The sequence below is a fragment of the Chelonoidis abingdonii genome, chromosome 1 (genome assembly GCF_003597395.2).
Source record: "Chelonoidis abingdonii isolate Lonesome George chromosome 1, CheloAbing_2.0, whole genome shotgun sequence".
Taxonomy (NCBI): domain Eukaryota; kingdom Metazoa; phylum Chordata; order Testudines; family Testudinidae; genus Chelonoidis; species Chelonoidis abingdonii.
In genome coordinates, this window is record NC_133769.1 from 137,044,577 (window position 1) to 137,064,956 (window position 20,380).

Below are 20,380 nucleotides of genomic sequence, written 5' to 3' on the forward strand. Positions count from 1 at the left end.
TCGAATCCGAAGTCCGTTGTGGTGGAGTTCCCGAATCGATGTAAGCGTCTCTGGGTTCGATATATCCCCTAGACCTAACAGCCCGATATATCGAACCCAAGCTTTCGATTTAAACCGCGCCGTGGTAATGCGACGGATACCACAGTCCCAGAACTGACTGATGTCTCACCTAGTCTTGTCCTGTCCAAACCGGACCTTTTCGCTCCACAAAGTGGGCTTACCTGAAACCCCCGAAGCTCAACACCACTGGATAGTTCTCGAGCACTCCAGCAGATCAAAGTAATACCTTGGGCCTGAATCCCCCTTCCTCCTCCTGCTGTCCCCAACCCCCTGGTGGACACCCAATCCCAATCCTTGATGCTAAAAGCAGGAAAATAACCACCTTCCCCCTCCTTATCCAAGGCTCTGCCTCGCGCTAACCTGGTCGACCCAAAAACCCAGCTTTTCTGCTCCCTCAGACAATGAATGCAAAATACCCACAGCTGCTCTGCCACCCCCCCTTCACCAGAATGAGGAAACTGTAACCACCAGAGAACAAGAGAATTCTTCGTCTCTTCCCCGTAGTCTGCTCTTTTACCCGAAATAGGAAAATAGCCCAACAGCCTTGCTCCCTTTGCCTCCCTAAAAAAAACTTTTCACAAGGTTAACAAAGAAAACTTAATAAAAAAGAAAGAAAATATAAAACAATCACTTGCATTAAGAAACCAATACAGGCTCTTGCTTATAAAAAAATAAGACAGTCTATTAAAAAGATAGCCCAATTAAAAACCAGCACAACAAATTAACCTACAGTAAATACACCCCAAAACCATCATAGCTGAATACTTTGCGTTCCTGGTACTTACACATGTTAAAATATTAGGAGAGAAGAAAAGACTTCCCATAGCTAAGAAAACAACAAGACCCCAGTATACAAAATCCCGGGATTTTGTATAACGGGGTCTTGTTGTTTTCTTAGCTATGGGAAGTCTTTTCTTCTCTCCTAATATTTTAACATGTGTAAGTACCCAGGAACGCAAAGTATTCAGCTATGATGGTTTTGGGGTGTATTTACTGTAGGTTAATTTGTTGTGCTGGTTTTAATTGGGCTATCTTTTTAATCAGACTGTCTTATTTTTTTCTTATAAGCAAGAGCCTGTATTGGTTCTTAATGCAGAGATGATTGTTTTATATTTTCTTTCTTTTTCTATAAAGTTTCTTTGTTAACCTTGTGAAAAGTTTTTTTTAGGGAGGCAAAGGGAGCAGGCTGTGGGCTATTTTCCTATTTGGGTAGAAGAGCAGACTACGGGGAAGAGACGAAGAATTCTCTTGTTCTCTGGTGGTTACAGTTTCCTCATTCTGGGCAAGGGGGGGTGGCAGAGCAGCTGTGGGTATTTTGCATCTCATTGTCTGAGGGAAGCAGAAAAGTGTGGTTTTTGGGTCACAGGTTAGCGCGAGGCGAGCCTTGGATAAGGAGGGGGAAGGGGTTATTTTCCTGCTTTTAGCATCAAGGATTGGGATCTGGGTGTCCACCAGGGGGTTGGGGACACCAGGAGGAGGAAAGGGGGATTCAGGCCCATAGATTATTCTGATCTCTGGGTGCCGCAGATATCCAAGATGGTGTGAGCTTGGGGAGTTTCAGGTAAGCCCAAACTTTTGGAGCGCAAAATGTCCAGGTTTGGACAGGACAGACTGGTGGACATAAAGTCAGTCTGGGACTTGGTATCCGGTAGATTACCACGGCGGGTTTAAATCGACAAGCTTGGGTTCGATATTCGTGTTAGTCTGACGGGGATATATCGAACCAGAGCACGCTTACATCGATTCGGGAACTCCACCACAACGGACTTCGGATTCGAACCAGGGAATTGGGGAAGTTTCTCAAGGCTACCCAAGGAAGGGAGTGCTTGTGAATGGTGGCAGCGATACCAGATCTAAGCCGGTAGTTAAGCTTAGAAGTGTCCATGCAGGTCCCCACATCTGTACCCTAAAGTTCAGAGTGGGGAAGGAACTTTGACTCTACACATTACTAATCTGTTAGGACTTTATGGCCTAGATTTTTAAGAACAGGTACCTAAAGATGAGCTCCTGAATCCATATTCAATCACTTCCCTGATTTTCAGGAGTACTGAGCACCCAACAGTGTCCTCTTCATAGTTACTGCTTTGACTTTCTTCTTATACACAATTCCACAAGTCCTAACCTTTTCAGAAACATGGGCCTTGTCTACACAAGGGAACAGATCTATTTTAGTAATTGGTTTTGCTAAACTTGTACTCAATGTGGATTAGCTGTAAATGTATAAGATGCTGTCAACAGTAGCTAACTATGGTCATAATTCCTGTTTGGAATAGGATTTAACTATGGTCAGCCGAAACAGTGTTGATTGTAATTTGCCCTTGACTATTCTTTCAGCTAACCCTTATAGACAAGACCTTGTCTCACTCACAACAGACTGATTTGTTATCTGGGAAAAAATCATTGAATTAATTCACATCAGTGCTCCTACCTCCCACTCAATGCAGAGACAGTATAGGCAAAGGAGTGACTCACGAAAATGTTCCAGAGCTTTTAATATTTTCATAAACGAATACTTGCCATTCCCTACTCAAAAAGTCAGTGATAACAGAAGCCTGCAATTATCTATGCATAAGAATAAACCACACGTAAATGAGAGTGGAAGGATTCTCCCATGACTTCTCCCCACTATGGAGTTTATCTGTTTCTGATCAACATTTTAGTCCTCTGTTTCTGGGAGGGATGGTGTGTGAACCTGAAGAGTTCAGAACAAAATTATGTATGTGTTAAGAGGGGTGGGGTGTGAGTGTCTGAAGAGTGGGAACATTCTGATTCTATAGCTATCCGAAATCTTTTCAATGGAAGGATGAAAGCTTGGATATATAGATCTGTTATAGGCTACTGGGCTATTTGGCAAGGTTCCTTTGTGTATGGAAATTATGAAGTATTTCCAAAATGCATCTAAAAGTTTTGTCTGTTGGAGCAAAGACAGTTCTCTTTGTGCTGTTTAAATCAACTACTATTTTAATGTTTTGTTTATTTTTAAGATACAGTGGCCAATGTTTATGGCATAGGTTTTGGAATTAGAGGTGTGTGCAGTGCTGCTGCACCCTCTGGCTTGAAGTGGTTTCCATCAAATACAGGGTTTAAAGTTTGGTTCAATGGCTCTCAGCATTCCAACTATTAAAATTGTTCCAGCACCCCTGGTTTATGGTGTTACTATTGTAAACTCCAATACTAGATTATTAAGCAATTACAGTGTACAGGGAAGGTGATAGCAAGAGATGAAGGATTAAATGGCAGTGGGAAAGAGGCTGCATCCTCTAACTCAGGGGTCGGCAACCTTTGAGAATTGGCGTGCCAAGTCTTATTAATATAAGGGCTTGTGTGCCAGTAATAAATTTTACATTTACAGGGGCCAGCAGACAGAAACCCAGACTGGCAGTGCGGGCTGCAGATGGAACCCCAGACCGGCAGCAGGCTGAGCCACTCAGCCTGCTGCTGGTCTGGGGTTCCATCTGCTGGCCACTGCCAGGAGGGGTCATGGCCGCTGGCTCTGCTCAGCCTGCTGCCGGCCCGGGGTTCCGTCCTTGCAGGCTGGCTGTAGGCTGAGTGGGGCTAGTAGCCGGAACTCCCAGCTGGCAGTAGAGTGCCACTAAAATCAGCTTGCATGTCGCCTTTGGCATGCGTGTTTCAGGTTGCCAACCCCTGCTCTAACTGTTCATTTCCAGATGGCTGGATTTTTTTTTAAAGTGTATCAATTTGTCTGCAGTGTATAACATTGAGTTTTAGTTGTTTAGCTGGACCTACCTGAAACAGACTTTCAACTAAGTCAAGTTTAATAAAGATTTTTTTGTTTGAGAATATATTACTGTATGTTCTTTATCCATATTCAAAACATCTCTTACATAGATGTTATGACTATGAAACATATAGATATTCTTATGGGGGATAAAAGGATGCTGCCTTTGCAGTAGTATATACTTCATCTATGATCATGTGGGATTTCTCTGTTGTTACTTAGTTGTACAACACAATGGATCAGAAATTCACAGCCACAGCCAAGATAGAACTTGGAGCCTTGTGCTCCAAAAGAACAGGCTACTCACTATCACTTGAGCTAAAGAAGAATCTCTGTTGTCATGCAGAAGTTTTGAGTGATCACAGCATGCAGCACAGTGACAACCATATGGTCCTAGATGACCATAAATTTGTCACAATATACAATCCCTCTGAATTTTGAGGTGAATCAGTGAGGGTTTCTGCTGGCCCAAGAAACTTGGGGTGAAACTTTGGGCCAGCAGAAGCCCCTTTCTACTACAGGAGAACTGGTGCTCAGCTGCTTAGTTGCCATGATTTTTTTTTTTTAAGGGATAAGTATCCAGATAAACCTAAGGTTTGGTAGGCCTTCATCTACATGAGGCTCTCAGCAGCAACAAGGGCTTGAAACAGTCTTTGGGTGAAATACTGGCCCCACTGCACTCAATGGCAAACAGGGCCAGGATTTCACTCTCTGTTTAGTAAAAGCTGATACTAGCAAGGAAATTTAGAAACTCAGGGAAATCACGAAATCAGACTCTGTATATCTGTAGAGGGAAATAATAGGGTCTAGATTTATCTACTGTCCTGAAAAAGAGGGACATTTAGAAAACCCTGCCAACTTCAATTCCGTGGAGCCAGTGGGCATGCAAATTTAGAGGAGGAAAAAGGTCCCACAAATGTGATACCCAAAGCCCCACATGTTTAAGATGTTTTACAACTTGCAACAAATCCAACTAAATAATTATCTCTGAAGTCAGGCTACACCATATTAATAAATGTATAATAGTAATATCTTTAATTAAACATCTTTATTCTGTAGTAGAACTCAAGGAAGGAAAAAAAGAGAAATAACGTCTGGCCTTCCAGAGGAGAAGTAATTAATGCTTGAAAGGTTAACAAGCAAAAGATAAACAGAATGACCTCATCTGGAACTAGAATGAGGCTCTAAACTACAATACCGTCCCTAGACAGAGTGAAAAAGAATGACATAACTATGAAGCAGTTCTTGAGAACTTCTTGAGAAGCACAATCGTTTGGAATATGGACAAGGTAATGCACATTGTACAAACATTCTCAATATATAACTACAAAAAGATTGTTGCCAGGTATGGTGATTTGTTTTAAGAGTTTTCAGTTTCTTCGTATCAGATGAACCCCTTCAAAGACAGATATGTATAATGTTGATAGTACGATCTTACCGAATACACTGAACAGCCTTGTGCCCCTGTGCTGTAAACAGAGTTATAAAAATGGCACATTCAAATGTAGTGGTTCATCTGAAGCAGCTGGCAGCCAGCACTTTCACAAATACCAGCCCAGAGCATAGCTCATCAATAATTTGCAGCCTTTTCAAGTAGAAAACTATTTACATTTTAGCACACACTACTATTTTAAACCTGAAATCCTACTTGCTAGTATTAGTCTTTTCAGTAAGTAGTGGTGATATTTCGTTTACTACATTTAAAGAAGGGCATATGTAAAATGGTGATCACAGTAGCTCAGTAACCAAACAACATTAATTCACTCAAGAAGTAGTTTTGGGCAATACCGTTTCTCTACCTCAGTAATGCATTTATTCCTGGTGAAAAGTGTTCTGCTGACAGACCCAGACACCAATACCTTTACGTATGTACAGAGCAGATATAGAACAGATACAGGCAATGTTCTTCCACATGCTAATCTGTAGGCATCACCTTCAGAGGTGGTGATAGTCTCCATGGTTTGGCCCAATGGGCACTGAAGTCAATGGCAAAGGTGCTGGATCAGTCCTCATGTCACTCAATCTTTGGTCCCTTCCAGTGAGATTTGCAAACAAAAATATCAGTTGTGATGCTGTTTTTGATACTATATGCAGACTCTTGTCCAAAATGAACTGGAACTGGGCAGAGACCACTAAGGCTAGGTCTATACTACATCTTACATTGGCATAAATTATGTTGCTCCAGGGTGAATAAACCACCCTTTGAGTGACACGAGGCCATATCTATACTACCACTTTTGTTGGTATAACTTATGTCAGTCAGGACTGTGAAAAAAACATCTCCCTGAGCAACATAAGTTATACAAACAGAAGTGCCAGTGTGAACAGCTCTATGTTGATGTGGAGAGAGGTGCTTTTATTATGCTGATGGGAGAGTTCTCTGCCATCAGCATAGAGTGGCAACATGAGCAATCTTACAATGGCACAGCTGCATCAGCACAACTGTGCCACTGCAAGATCTCTAGTGTAGACATGGTCTAAGTTACACCGACATAAGTGCTAGTGTGGAAAAAACTATGTCGGCGGGAGAGCTTCTCCTGCCAACATAGCTGCTGCTGCTCACGGGGGCTGGAGTAGTTACATCGACAGGACAGCTCTCTCCAGGCAGCTCAGACAGCAGCGCAGCTGTATCAGTGCAGGTCCACTACTGTAAACTCTCTAGCGTAGCTATGCCCAGTCATTTCACGAGGGCTACCCTGGGCAGTACCTTTTTTCTGGTCTAATCTGAAAATAAAGACTGTTAATTCTTGAAGATTTGCCCATTCTGTTTTCAAATAGTCCAAACAAGTACCCCTAATGCCTGCCTCAACCTCCATTTTCTTATAACAAAACCTATCTTTACAGAGATCATTAAGTTCTTGACTTAGACATGACAAGCCCAAATATCAGAGTCATGTAACATTCAAATTGGCTCCATGGTGAATGCTAGAAATTGCTAATAAAAAAACGAAGCCAAGTAATAAAAAGTTATTTCATCTGAATAACACAAAACTAAGCTTAAAACAAGGAAAATCAATATCCGTCTCTTCCCTTTATGAAACTGTCCTATAGCTGCACCGTCAAGACAAATAAAGGAAACATAATCATTCCCCATGCACCTACTCCAATAGGCATTTTTTTCTGCCAGGACCAAATACAGAAATTAGTCCTTAGTACCACACCAGCAGTCAGTTCCAGTCATGTTGCCCTCCAGAGGACATTTTTGGTGAATAATGCCTCCTCAAAAAGATTTTACTTTATTTCTTCACTCGTTTGTTTAAAAACAAAACCAAAACAGTCTCTGAAGTAGAGCTGGTCAGGAAATTATTATTTTTCCTACGATTTTTTTTTGAAAAAATAGTATTGTTTGTTTTTCTTCTTTCTTTTTTTTAGATTTTCTTAAAACAAAAACAAAAAAGAAAGAACCTGAATGTTTTTAAGCGACCTAACCACTATTTTTTTCAATTTTTGGTCACTAACAATTGAAAAAAAATTGTTTTTCATATTACACTGAAATATTTCAATTTTTTTGTGTGTGAAAAGTACCATTTTGTCCAAAAAAGGCATTTTCCATTAAAAAAATTTACACAAACATTTCAACTAGCTCTACTCTAAAGCTTGTTGTAAAGACTCCTCCACATAAACTTTAAATAAAACTGAATATATGATATGTGAGATGGGAAAGCATCAATATTTTAGAGAATGCATCTTTGTGATATGATCACTACTAAGGTTGTGTGGTGTATTTGCAATTAATGGACAGTCTCAGGTCTGCTCTACACTTAAAACTTAGGTGGTCATAGCTATGTTGGTTTGGGGTCTCAAAAATCGACATCCCTGAGTACTGTAGCTATGCTGACCTAATCCCAGTGTGGGCTGACTGAAGAGTGATTTAATTGACTTAGCTACTGTCACTTGGGGATTAGAGTTCCTACAGAGATGGAAAAACCCCTTCTGTCACTGCTGGCTGTCTCTCCACTATGGGGTTACAGTATATACCAGAGGTAGGCAACCTATGGCACGCATGCCAAAGGCAGCACGCGAGCTGATTTTCAGTGGCACTCACACTGCCCAGGTCCTGGCCACCGGTCCAGGGGGCTCTGTATTTTAATTTAAATTTAAATGAAGCTTCTCAAACAGTTTTAAAACCTTATTTACTTTAAATACAACAATAGTTTGGTTATATATTATAGACTTATAGAAAGAGACCTTCTAAAAAGGTTAAAATGTATTACTGGCCCACAAAACCATAAATTAGAGTGAATAAATGAAGACTTAGCATACCACTTCTGAAAGGTTGCCGACCCCTGGTATATACAATAGCTATGCTACTGTAGTGCCCATAGTGGAGACATGGCTTAACATATTTCATTGGGGCTTGAACCAAGGTATCATTAAATGGGAAGCACCTAGCTGTAGTGGACCACGAGAAATTCATAAATTTCCCACAATTTCACAAATTTGTCTGTATTAAGGGCAACCGTAAAATTAGAGTAAAGCAGCTTCTTGGGGAAGGATGTCTCAGGCCACCTCAAACTGTATCTACATTATGGAGACTCGCTTGGCATAGCTACAGAATACAATGATGGAAGAGGTGTTTTCATCAGTGTAGAAACACCACTACCTTGAGCACCAGTAGCTATGTTGATGGAAGCATTCTTCTACTGACATAGCTCTGTCTACACTGGGGATGAGGTTGGAATAGCTTTGGGAGTCATAAGTGTGGTTTTTTCATAGCCCAAACCGATGAAGCTACATTACCTCACTTTTAAGTGCAGACCAAGCCTCAGTCTTATAAGAGGGGTTCTCACATAAGAGCAGAAAAAACAATGCCTTGTGGTTAAGGCTCTGGAGATCTCTACCACACACTTCATGTTGGACAAATCACTTTCCTGTGCATCAGTTTACCATCTGAAAAATGGAGATAATAGCTCTTTCCTCTACCTCACAGGATGCTTTCAAGGGTAAATACACTAAAGTTAGCGAGATGTTATGGAGATGAGGTCATAACAAGGTGTTATGAAATAATGGCTCTTACTAGAGCTAGCTTTAGAATGAAGCGATTTTCCCTAACACAAAATTTTAATATGCCACAGTACAGGCCTGACCCTTGCCACTCCTGTTGGAGGTCTCACAAAACTGAGCCAATGTTTCTCAGACTTGACCTCCAGCAACTCCAATCCTGGCTCTCTCCTTTAGTCAGTATTGTCGATAATACGTATTTTGTCAAAGCATGTGGCAGTTTACTGTCCACTAGAGACCAGGGCAGGCAAGAGTGAAGGGCGGGAGGTGAAGATCTTGGGATAGTATTAGTGTGCACGTGAACACTGGGGGAAGAAAAGGGGGCCTTCAGAAACTCTCAGCTTTTCAGAATAACTCCTGGAAAGATTTTTAGGACTTGGAACCTTTTCTGATTAAAAATAGTTTCTTCCTTACTTTATCTTCTGTCAAATTTGAAGAGTTTAATGACAGATTTTAAAGAACATACTCTCAAAAGATTGGAAATTCTCAGCGTGGCTGACAGGGTGCTGGGCAAAGGGTTGCTGATTTGGTCCTCTATCATACCAGCTCCCATTTACGGGAAAAAATGGCTGGAGATAACTTGGCCCTAATTGGGGAAGCATAGACAGCTGTTGCCTGGGGCTGTATAAAAGTCTCAGGGGAATGAAGCCAAGGGGGAGAGCAGAAAGAAAGGGAAAAGGCAGGGAGTGGAAGCAAGGAGGTAGCTTTTCCCTCCCTCCTGCTTGCAGACAGTGAAGGGCCAACTGTACATGGTGAAATGGTGGTGGGAATAAGCCTGTGAATAAATTGCAGTAATGGTTGCTAACCCCAGGGTCTCAGAGTGATTTCGTGGATTTAGCAGAGGAGCCCCTGCCATGCCCTGCTACACACAGGGGCTTGTCCAGGATCCAGTGCCAAAGAAAATGTTTAGCAGCCCGGAGATGGAGGAGCCCCTAATGGGGATGATCAAGCAGCAGGAGGAGTTGGAGAAGGCAGAGAATCGAGAGGTTATACAGAACCATCAACATGCTCTCTGTGGGGGCAGAGAGCCAGATGTGGAGGGGAGAGCAGAGAATCCAGATGTTGCATGGAAGAGCCATCAGGCCGCCGTTGAGGTGGGTAGCAATACAGATGTGGAAGAAGAGGAGACAAAGAATCCAGAACAGAGCCCATTCCTACATGGCATTCTCCTCCCTCTCAGCAACTGTGGTGCTGGAAAGCATTGATGAAGTTGGCAAGACCCCTGACACACACTGTCCCTCTCTGCGCCTTTGCTACAGCAGTGAGAGAACCCCTGGCCTGCTGGAGAATAGAGTTGCTGCGGGAGGTCCCGAGCAGTCTGAGGTCACAGGGGGGGCTGGGAGGGGCCAGGAGCCTGCACTGGCCACCTGCTGCTTGGGCAGGAGGCCCAGCCACACAGGTACTGCCTCGGCCACAGGATGAGGACCTGCTGGCCCCCCAGAGGGAGCAGCTGTCAAGAGCCTGTATAACTGTTACCCTGTAGAAGTGGACAGTGATATAGATTTGAATGAGATGGTATGGCATCTAGATGTTGTGCAGAAAAACCGTGGAACTGCTCTCCTGGAGGACAGCGGATGTGGAGCAGATGTGGAGGTGGCTGCGGATAATCAGAAAACCCCTAGACAACAGAGCCTGAGAAAGGAGAGGGAAGTTAGAAGTTATGGGTGAGATGTCCACTCCAGGGTCCTTGACCAGAGAGCAAGGGCTGGTGGAGGCCCTTATTAGCAGACCCCCAGAGGAAGAGACCCAGGCCCTGTTGGACAAACTTGGGGGATAGGAAGCCCTGAGTGTCCAGGAGAGGTCTGTAACCAACCCCAAACCCCTGACAGAAAGGAAGGGGGGGAAACAGGGGAACACTCACAGGGCTGTGAATGGTGCAAGAACCTGTGGGTTACAGTGCAGCTGTGGGGCCATCCACCCACACACAACTTCATTTCTGTGGGTGGGGATGAAGGAAATACACACAGAAATCCTGGGATTGCCCCAAAAGAGGGTAAAAGACTCTCCCGTAGAACCCTCTCCGGTAGAGGAATGAACAGATGCAGAGGGGTGAAGCTGGAAGTTGGAGAAGGTGAGGAAATGTGTGTCAGGGTGCTGGGCAAAGGGTTGCTGATTCAGACCTCTCTCATGCCAGCTCCCATTTAGGGGTATAAATGGGAGCTGGCTGGAGACAGCCTGGCCCTAATTGGGGAAGCAGAGACAGCTGTCGCCTAATTAGCTTGGGACTCTATAAAAGTCCCCGGGGAAAGAAGCCAACGGGGGAGATGAAAGAAAGGGAAAGACAGGGAGTGGAAGCAAGGAGGTAGCTCTTCTCTCCCTCGCGCCTGCAGACGGTGAAGGGCCAACTGTACATGGCGAAACGGTGGTAGAAACAAGCCTGTGAATACACTGCACCAGTGGTTGTTAATCCCAGGGTCTCAGAGTGACTTTGTGAATCTAGCAGAGGCAGGAGTCAGTGGGGGGAGGGGAGAGGGAGGGCCTGCTGCACCATGCTACAGTGGCATATGAGGCAGGAGCATAAAAATTCTTAGGGGAGAGTCTTACAGATACTTTGGAATTGCATGCATGGTTTGTTACAATTTTTCAAACATTACTCTAAAAATGAATCACTTTTGAATCTATTTAGCATTAAAGAGAAAGCATGAAAAAAGTCAATTAATTTCACTATCCCAGAATTCATGTACTATGTCACAAATGGAGATTTTTTTTTTTGCTCCTGGAGTGAAATATACCGTGTTGGCCTTAGATTGTTTTATGGATATATACATAACACATCAAACCAAATCTATTTATTTGCAGCCTCAAAACAAGGTCTTTGGAAAGATTAGTGCCTATGCCATACGTATGACTTTGATTTATAGTTATATTTTTCACAGCATGACACCCATTGTTGGTGAACTGAGATTGTGATAAAATCATGTAGGTGTAAAGTTTCACTGGCTGGATGGCAAAGAGCTGAGCGAGAGAGAGTGTAATGTGAGTTTAGAGCTTCATTCGAAATGAATGAACTTGTATTGTGGATCTGGTTACAGCAGGCACACTGCCTTAATCCATCAACAGCAAGTTCACTTACAAACCAGCCTTTGTTTTTAATCCACAAGCCTTTGGGGATTCGCTATAATCAAAGGACCAATCAGAAGAAACCGCCAGAGGAAAAAAATTGCTGCAATAAAGTTTACTCTCAATCACATGCTATTCCTTAAAAAAAAAAAAAAAAAAAAAAAAGTAATAAGAATAACACTGTAATGTGCTGTATTAATCTTTCAGGCATTAAAAACTCCATGGTTTGAAAGTTAAGGGATACAACTGCAGATTTCTTTTACTTTCTTCTGGTGGCCCTGTCAATTCTCTTCAGAACACTTTGATTTCATACCACTTGTGCTCACGGCATGGACTCAGATTAGTGATAGAATACAGCAACAGGGATTAGTACACTGAGTTGCTTTTGCTTTCGGACAAATAAAAGGAACCACCTGGATTTTGCAATCAAAATAGGTCAAGCTGAAATAACATATGTACTTTGGCAAATGTGATATCTAGACTGAGTGTGTATGTATATACATACACATGCATATACATATATACACTTGTACATATACATACACTTGTAAACATCTTAAAAATAAGGCACATTTATTGACTATCAGTAAAGGTTACTTTGCTTTATTAGAGGAATGGGCCAGGCATTCATCACTCACAACCACCAACAATTTATGCTAAGATGACTCTTACGTCCCTAAAGAAGGGACTCAGGATATGTTGCAGTGTCCATCTGAGTATAATCTTCAGTTTTCTCCCTGAATCCTTAATTCTGGGCTATTCTTGTAACACAAAAAAGAGGGGCAGAAGCAGCTGTGAAAGGAAAACTGCCAGAAATGTGGAGAACAACTTATCCGCTGCCATATGGATGAACTACATTTAAACTGGTCTGTGCACAGCCAGTGGAAGAAGGTGACAACTAGTGTGCATTATAACCATAAAAAGGAGTGACAGATTGTGATGAAGGTGCTATAAAACCAGAAGCACTGACAGCTCACAACAAGAATTAAAACAGCTGCTGAGGTATCCCTGGTAAACAGCTTGCTTTTGGGTCATCCGATGCACAGTACATATCATAGCAACTGTCATCTCTCTCAAACACAGTGCCTATACTGTCATAAATCAAGGCGAATGTGTCTTCTCCCTTAGGCAGTACTGAAAGACAAGCAAAGGAGACGGAGTTCTGGATGAGTGTTAGGGGAGGGGAGTAGAAAGAGACTATTATGCAACTTAGACCGTCTATTAAAGGCATACTCAAGCAAGAAGATGCCTAGTAGAGGGCTATGAAGCAATGGACAATACACCAACCAAGTGTTACTAACATTCTTGTGAACCACTGCCTAGTCTCTAAATTCCACTTTCAGGGGAAGTTCATTGATAAAGTGGTGATGGGCTGATTCCAACAGCATGTAATATCCTCAGAATCCTTGGGCTCCTAATCAGTCATGCTTTAGACTTGGGGAAGGCACAGGAATGAGTTATCCAGCCTAACATTGACTACTTTCAGAAATATCAGGTTTGCTGTCCTCGAAGGAACAGTGCAACCACCTTGTGAAATTCAGCTCAGGACCAGCACTTGTTTCATATTACAGCACTGAGACAGATTTATAGTGAAAACAAGAATAAGTTTATCATCAAATGTTCAAGTGACAGTGAGTAAGGATATGGGAAAAAAATGGTTGGATATAAAACAAAATCGCAACACACTTCCTAGACACTAAACTTAACTACCACGTTAACATTCTGCCAATGAAGTTGATCTCACCCAAAGCCTTATGCAACTTTTCAACCAATGTTGGCTGAGATCCCGTTTTCATGAATGTAATTGCACAATTTACTGTTTTAGATCGTCTCTTACATACACATCCAAAATTCATTGTCCATACTCAGAGACAGGATAATCCCCCATGGCTTGTTTTTCTGGTGTGTTGCTTCCCTGTTGATTTAACACTTCTTTAATGTCTGTCTTTATATGCAAATCGATATCCAATTGTGGTAGATTACCAGGCTTAATTTACAACCCGACACACAGATCTACATTCCTTAGCTCCTATCTGGAAGAAAAACTATTTTTCAGGCTTTGAAATCATATTTGCAGTATATAGAAATCATATATGCAGTATATATACATAACTCCTCCCACAGTATGAATGCATACACTTCATAATTATATTAATGGCCAGCGCAACCCTGGCTTTCATTTAAGACATCACATGACATTCTTTGGTGAAGCATAATGTACATATTTCAATCAGGATAGACTTGACACCCTCTTGCCAGTTGGCATTGAGGGATTCTTGGTTATAGCTAGATCTCAGCATAATCATACCAGCATGGCAAGGAGTCTATGCACTCCACTCATTCCTTTTACAGCATTTTAGAGGGCAGTGTTCAGAGAGACAGCGTGACCTGCCAGATAAAGCACTGGACAGGGATTCAGTATATCTGGGTTCTATTTTTGGCTCCACCACTGACCTGCTGGGTGACCTTACAAGTCACCTCAACTCCCTATGCTTCACTTTCCCTTTCTGTAACATGGAGATAGTGATACTGACATCCTTTGTAAAGGACTTTGAGATATATGGATCCCCCTTTACCGAGCTCCTTTCTATGGCCCCTCTCCCTTCCTTTGTCTTTCCATTAAGTTAATCATCTCCTAACAAATCCTACCTAAATATTTTTTAAAAAGTAACTGACCAGCATCTTCCCCTTCTCTCCCTGAGGATAAAACCTGTGGAACTAAAATAACAATTGCAAACTATTTTCTTGTATGTTATATCCCTTTCCCCACCCATTGTCTGTCTTGTCTGTTCAGAAGGTAAGCTCTCTGGGGCAGGGACTCGCTATTATCCACTGTTTATCCAGTGCCCGAACACAGTGGGACCCTGTTCCCAGTTAGCCCTTAGGCACTACCATAATGCAAATAAGAATAAGAAAAACACAGATTTTCTGATTTCCAATCTTTTGCTCTAAGCAACAATCCATGGTGTTTCCCTTCAGAACCTGCATCTTTCCATTTTGAAATCACCGTCAAAGTGCTCCTCACTCACAGCTAGAGAGAGAGAAAGGGAGATGAGCTCATCTGTAAACCTGAGTCTTCCACATGCTAGTGCACTGTGCTACCAGTCACTATCAGATCCCTTCACCCACTCTGAAATTTATGTTCAGTGAACTATGAATTATGTGGGGTTAGAGATTAGCTATATTCTTCTGATAAAGAAAAATAAGTATATCCCCCTTTAAAATCAAAGTACTTAATACATAATCTCTTTTCTGGCAATTCCCTGAAATTAATTAATCTTTTAGTGTTCAGATACCACAGACAGGGGCAGTGCCAGGCACCAGTGCAGCAAGCGCATGCCTGGGGTGGCAAGCCGTGGGGAGTGATCTGCTGGTCGCTGTGAGGGCGGCAGGCAGGCAGCTTTCGGCGGTGTTTCTGCGGGAGGTGCGCTGGTCCTTCGGCTTCGGCAGCAATTTTGCGGCAGGGACGCCAATGGCGCGGCACCAGCAGACCTCCCGCAGGCATGCCGCCGAATCTGCGTGACCAGAGGACTGCCTGCAGGGATGCCGCCGAAAGCTGCCTGTCTGCCATGCTTTGGGCAGCGAAAAACATAAGAGCCGCCCCTGACCACAGTGTAAATGTGCAATGTAAGAACCTCGATTAGATATTGTAGATACACAGGTAGTCACATAGTGCTGCCAACTCTCATAGTTTTTGAAGTTCTTCTTAAAACCCCAGCTGCTCGGATCAGATTATTACATGTGAATCTCATCTTTCATTTGGGAGAAAAAAACGTTTCTAAGCCTCATGGTCACAGGGAAAAGCTTTAAAATACAAACCCTAAATGCTTCAACAGCAGAAGGCAAATTAAAAAGAACTGAAAATGTAATCTCATGGAGATTTTAAAATCATCTCATTTTGTGCGGCCTGATTCATGACTTTGGAATACTTGGGGTTGGCATTACAGGGACAGAGATGGTAGACAATTTCAGTACTATCATGAGTGTGTTGCAATTGATTTGTCATGTACTCAGTATCTTGAAAAAGAAGGGGGAAGAGTATACTGTGGAAAATGAATGTAATGGTAATGGTGGGGGTGGTAATAGCTCTTATGGGATCAACTTTTGCTGGGGAACAGACAAGCTTTTCAGCTTGTAATAGTGGTAGTTCACAAGAAAAGAAAGAAAGAAAGAATCTTCAAATGCTTTAGACCTCAATCCAGTCTCACCCTGCAGGAGAACAGTACAAATTGATCCAGTAACTTGAAAGATATGCCTCAACGTATTACAGGAAGCAGAGAGGGTTACCATATACAGTTTCAAATGTGTTACTAAGTTTCATGTACAGGTTCCTTTGATATTGGCTGCATTTATTTCTTATTTTATTATGTTCTTTGTTTATACCACACTGCATTATTTTGTACATGTTCATCCATCATCTGAACACCAATAAACGAGATCATTCCAATAAAAGAATGTTGTACTTATGGTCAAATATCACTGAGGCTAATAAAGCGATAGTGATTACCTATATCTCTGCTTGTTTATATCTAGGGAGCAAGAATCAATCTGATTCAGAACAGGTATTTTAAACAGGGAAAAATGTTATCAGATAATGTTATGATTAGTGCATTAGTATTGCACATATAAAGGACCACTAAAAAAATCTTTCAAGGGTCTGCTCTGTAATGCTTACTCATACAAAACTGTGTGTATGGCTGGGCCTGAAAATGCTTGTATTATTCTTGTCTATATGTGGGGGACTCCCAGGAATGTTAATGGGATTTGTGCAGAATATTACGGGTAAAAGTGCCCTTAAGTGTATTTTGCATAAGAATATTGGATTTCTGGAAAATTACTTTGATGCTATTGACTCCTAACTACTGCCTTCCAGTGCAGTGATCACGCTCTACAGTCTCATCGCTGAAAGCTAGCACTAAGCTTTTGTAACCTACCAGATGAATGATGGAGACTTAAAACAAAAAGTCTGAGTTAAAACCTTTGGATCAGATTCATTTCTGTGATCTGGCCACTTGCCATCACTTTGGTGTCACAAAAAGGGGTCAAGAAAGCTGATGGATCTCTCTAAGCGCCAACTCCACAAGCGTGGATATCTCCATGGCTGGCTCCTCATCTATATCCTCTGCAAGCGTCATTGTAGGAGGCATATCATGGCCAGGTCAGAGGGCTAAGTGGGTTTCATCTATTCTTGGCTGGCATAATGGTTCCTGGGGGCCCCAAGGTCAGTCAAAACTACACCAGGGCTGGGGCCGACAGTACATAGGCCCCAGCATCAGAAATCCTCCCTTTTTCTCAGTAGCTTCCTCTAAGAATCTGGCCCTAGATTTTTTTATTGTTATAATTTCAAAAGTTTAGTTTTGAACTGGGGGAAATGTGCGGGAGGGGAGGAAAAATAACCCCTTGTAGAGGACATTTGAAAAATCAGCTAATGTCATTCAGTCTGAAGTGAAGCCACAGGGGACTGATGAGGTGGTGCTACTGAAAGCTCATTTTTATTACTACGAGTTAGTACTGCTACGAGTTTTAACAAACCTGTTCTCTATGTAAGTATTCCAGTAGCGAACACAGCACATTCTCTTTAGCATTAATGTAGACAGTTGTGGCTACCATGCTGTACATTCCTATCCCTGTTCTGAATTCGCTTTAAATCCACATAAAGATTATAATTACTACTGGGTTGGTTTATGTTAGACCTTTCGCAAGCTACAGACACTTAGGGAATTATACACTACACATACTGGGTAACACTTCGGCTGCCATTTTGCCACCATTCTGCAGTGGAACACAGCAGCTATCAGAATAGCACCACCCAGCTATGCAACAATTTAGGGCAGTGGTTCTCAACTTATTTACCATTGTGGCCCACAATGTGTTATGTGGGCTGCATGCATTACTACTCTATGGCCCTGAGGATGTCACATGGGCTGCAGCTCTGTCTGATTGGGCCCGCAGGCCACAGGTTGAGAACCACTGATTTAGGGGCATGATGTGAAAAAGAATGCCTTATCTTCCTAAAGCAAAGGGGGAATTTAGGAAGCTAGAATGTAATCACCCATACTGGAATGTGGTTCAAATACAGGAGCAAACACGCTTATTCCTGCACAATGTGCTATAGGGTATTACATAATCACAACTGATAAAATGCTGTATTTACAGCTCATCTGAAAGGCAGCACACCCAACATTGCAATAACCCCATATCAGGACACTGGTTTACTATGGACATACAGGGAATAGTGCCACCTACCTAATCAAATCTTTTTAGCACTTAGATTCTCTCATACAGGTGATAACCCATCCAAATCTGCTTAGATAAAGGTCTAATCACATCACAGCAAGCTGTACTATGATCTTCATCATATTTAAGACCTCCTACCTTTCCCTGATTTACGACCTAACAGATTGTTGCAAAAGTTGGATACAACCTGCACTATGTGATATCTCCCCCACCCCCCATTATTAAAATGTTGTGATTACTGGAGATGGAACACCCTGAACTTCAGGAAAATTTGGATCCTAATCCTATTTATGTCAATGACAGAACACACACTGAATTCAGGGGGAGCAGGATTAAATCCTCTGTGACTTTCTTTTCACAATAAACTATTTAGCTTTGTTTCACCAGCCTTGAAGTATGAATTGTGAATGCTTCGATAAATGAATTGGATTCGGCAGCTGAACTGTAACTTCTTAAAGTGCCTCTTGTATCTTCTTCCAAAATGCTCTTCTGTAATTTTTTACATCTGTACTCAGAACCACCAACTTTCAGTATTCTAAGAATCATGATTCAGGCCCCAAAATCATGGAATTTTATATATATATAAAACAAATGTTAGGTTCTCTTTAATTTACTTTCCGGTTTTTGAACCTTTAGAGCAGGGGTGGGCAAACCACAGCCTGTGGGGAACTGCAGCCAATGGGAGCTTTGGGGGAGGTACCCACAGGTGAGGACAGCACGTGGAACCCTCTGCCTCCCCCTCACTCCTGGGGCTGCAGGGACGTGGTGCTAGCCACTTCTGGGAGCAGCGCGGGGCCAGGGCAGGAAGGCAGGGAGCCTGCCCTGGCCTGGTCTCGGTGCACACTACTGCCACCCCGGAGCCACTCCAGGTAAGTGGCGCTGGACTGGAGCCCGCATCCCGAATCCCTCCTGCACCCCACACTCCAACCCCCTGCCTTAAGCCCCCTGCTGCACCCCACACCCTGCCCCCCAACCCTCTGCCACACCCCAACCCCTGCCACATCCCTAGCCCCTGCCCTGAGCCCCTTCTCACACTCTTCCCTGCACCCCTGCCCTGAGCCCCCTCCCACACTCTGCATCCCCTTCTACACCCCAAGCCCCTTCCCTGAGCTCCCCCTCATACACCCTGCCCATGTCCTCTGCCCCAACCCCCGCCGAGTCCCTTCCAGCACACCACACCCCCTCCCACACCCTGCACTCCCTCCGGCATCCCAACCCCCTTCCCCAGCCCTACATTCATGGCCCAGCATGCAATCTCTCCACCCAGATGTGGCCCTCAGGCCAAAAAGTTTGCCCACCCCTGCTTTAGAGTATACTCAGGTTATGTTTTCAAGCTTTTCACAAGAACCATGAGGGTGAAAACTTTATTTTTTGAAATGAAATCTGAGGTTTGCACATATTCACATGACTTCAGGAGCTGGAGCTTTAAGACAAACATAAAATATCCCAAGACTTGTGATAAAATCACAAGGGCTGGCAACACAGCATACGGAGTGAACAAAAGCTATCTACAAGTTGAGAGAAACCTCACCATAGTAGAAGAGGGCACTTTCCTTCCTTTGCAAGTGGGAGAAATACATCACTGTCAGTATTCCGTACGTCCTGTCCTAAGATATTGAGTAGTGTTGGTATGCAGCAGGGTTAAACAACTGTGCAGTTTCACTCTGGAGGTAGCCATTTGTCAGCAATGAGTGACGTGATCCTTATGGTATCCCTTAACTACCTCAGAGGCTTAATCAGTTAATGTCTGCTAAACATCCTGAGATGGTTGGATTAAGGGTGCTATATAAATACACAATAGTAATCTATTTAATCATATGCTGTATACCAGATTCACCAGTAGGATTATTAATAGCATTAACAATAACCATAAATAGGAATTATAAAAATCACAGTTCAAAAGTGATCTGAAGCGTCTTTCGTAGGCACCTCTGGATAATATATTTGCTGACCCATCAGTAATTTTACTGCTGTGAAGGCAATGCTGTGTGCCATATCAGTTATGTTTGGGTTCTTCTAACATCCAGCTGTTATTATTGGCTAGTGCTCAGATACTCGAGATACTGCAGGTGTTCTGTGTCCTTAAGGTTCAACATGCAAAGGGCAATACAGGGATAAGAGTGGGACTAGACTGTGTGTACTGTGTTGGGGCAAGGCCAGATGGCTACAGTAAAGTACTGAGAAACAGGTATGTTAGCCTATTGGCATCCCAGGGGCGGGCGGGCGAAGCCCGCCCACTTCTAAAGGACCTCCCCCCAGCCTAAGGGGAGGATCCACAGGGCT

The 20,380-nt window shown here is 42.9% G+C and overlaps 1 protein-coding gene across 1 annotated transcript in view; it reads right to left on the reverse strand.

Annotated features, from left to right (window-relative positions):
- The window catches only part of LOC116826925 (potassium voltage-gated channel subfamily KQT member 1-like), a 773,346-nt gene that overhangs the window by 218,212 nt on the left and 534,754 nt on the right, over positions 1–20,380 (reverse strand). The gene's annotated exons all lie outside the window — the stretch shown is intronic.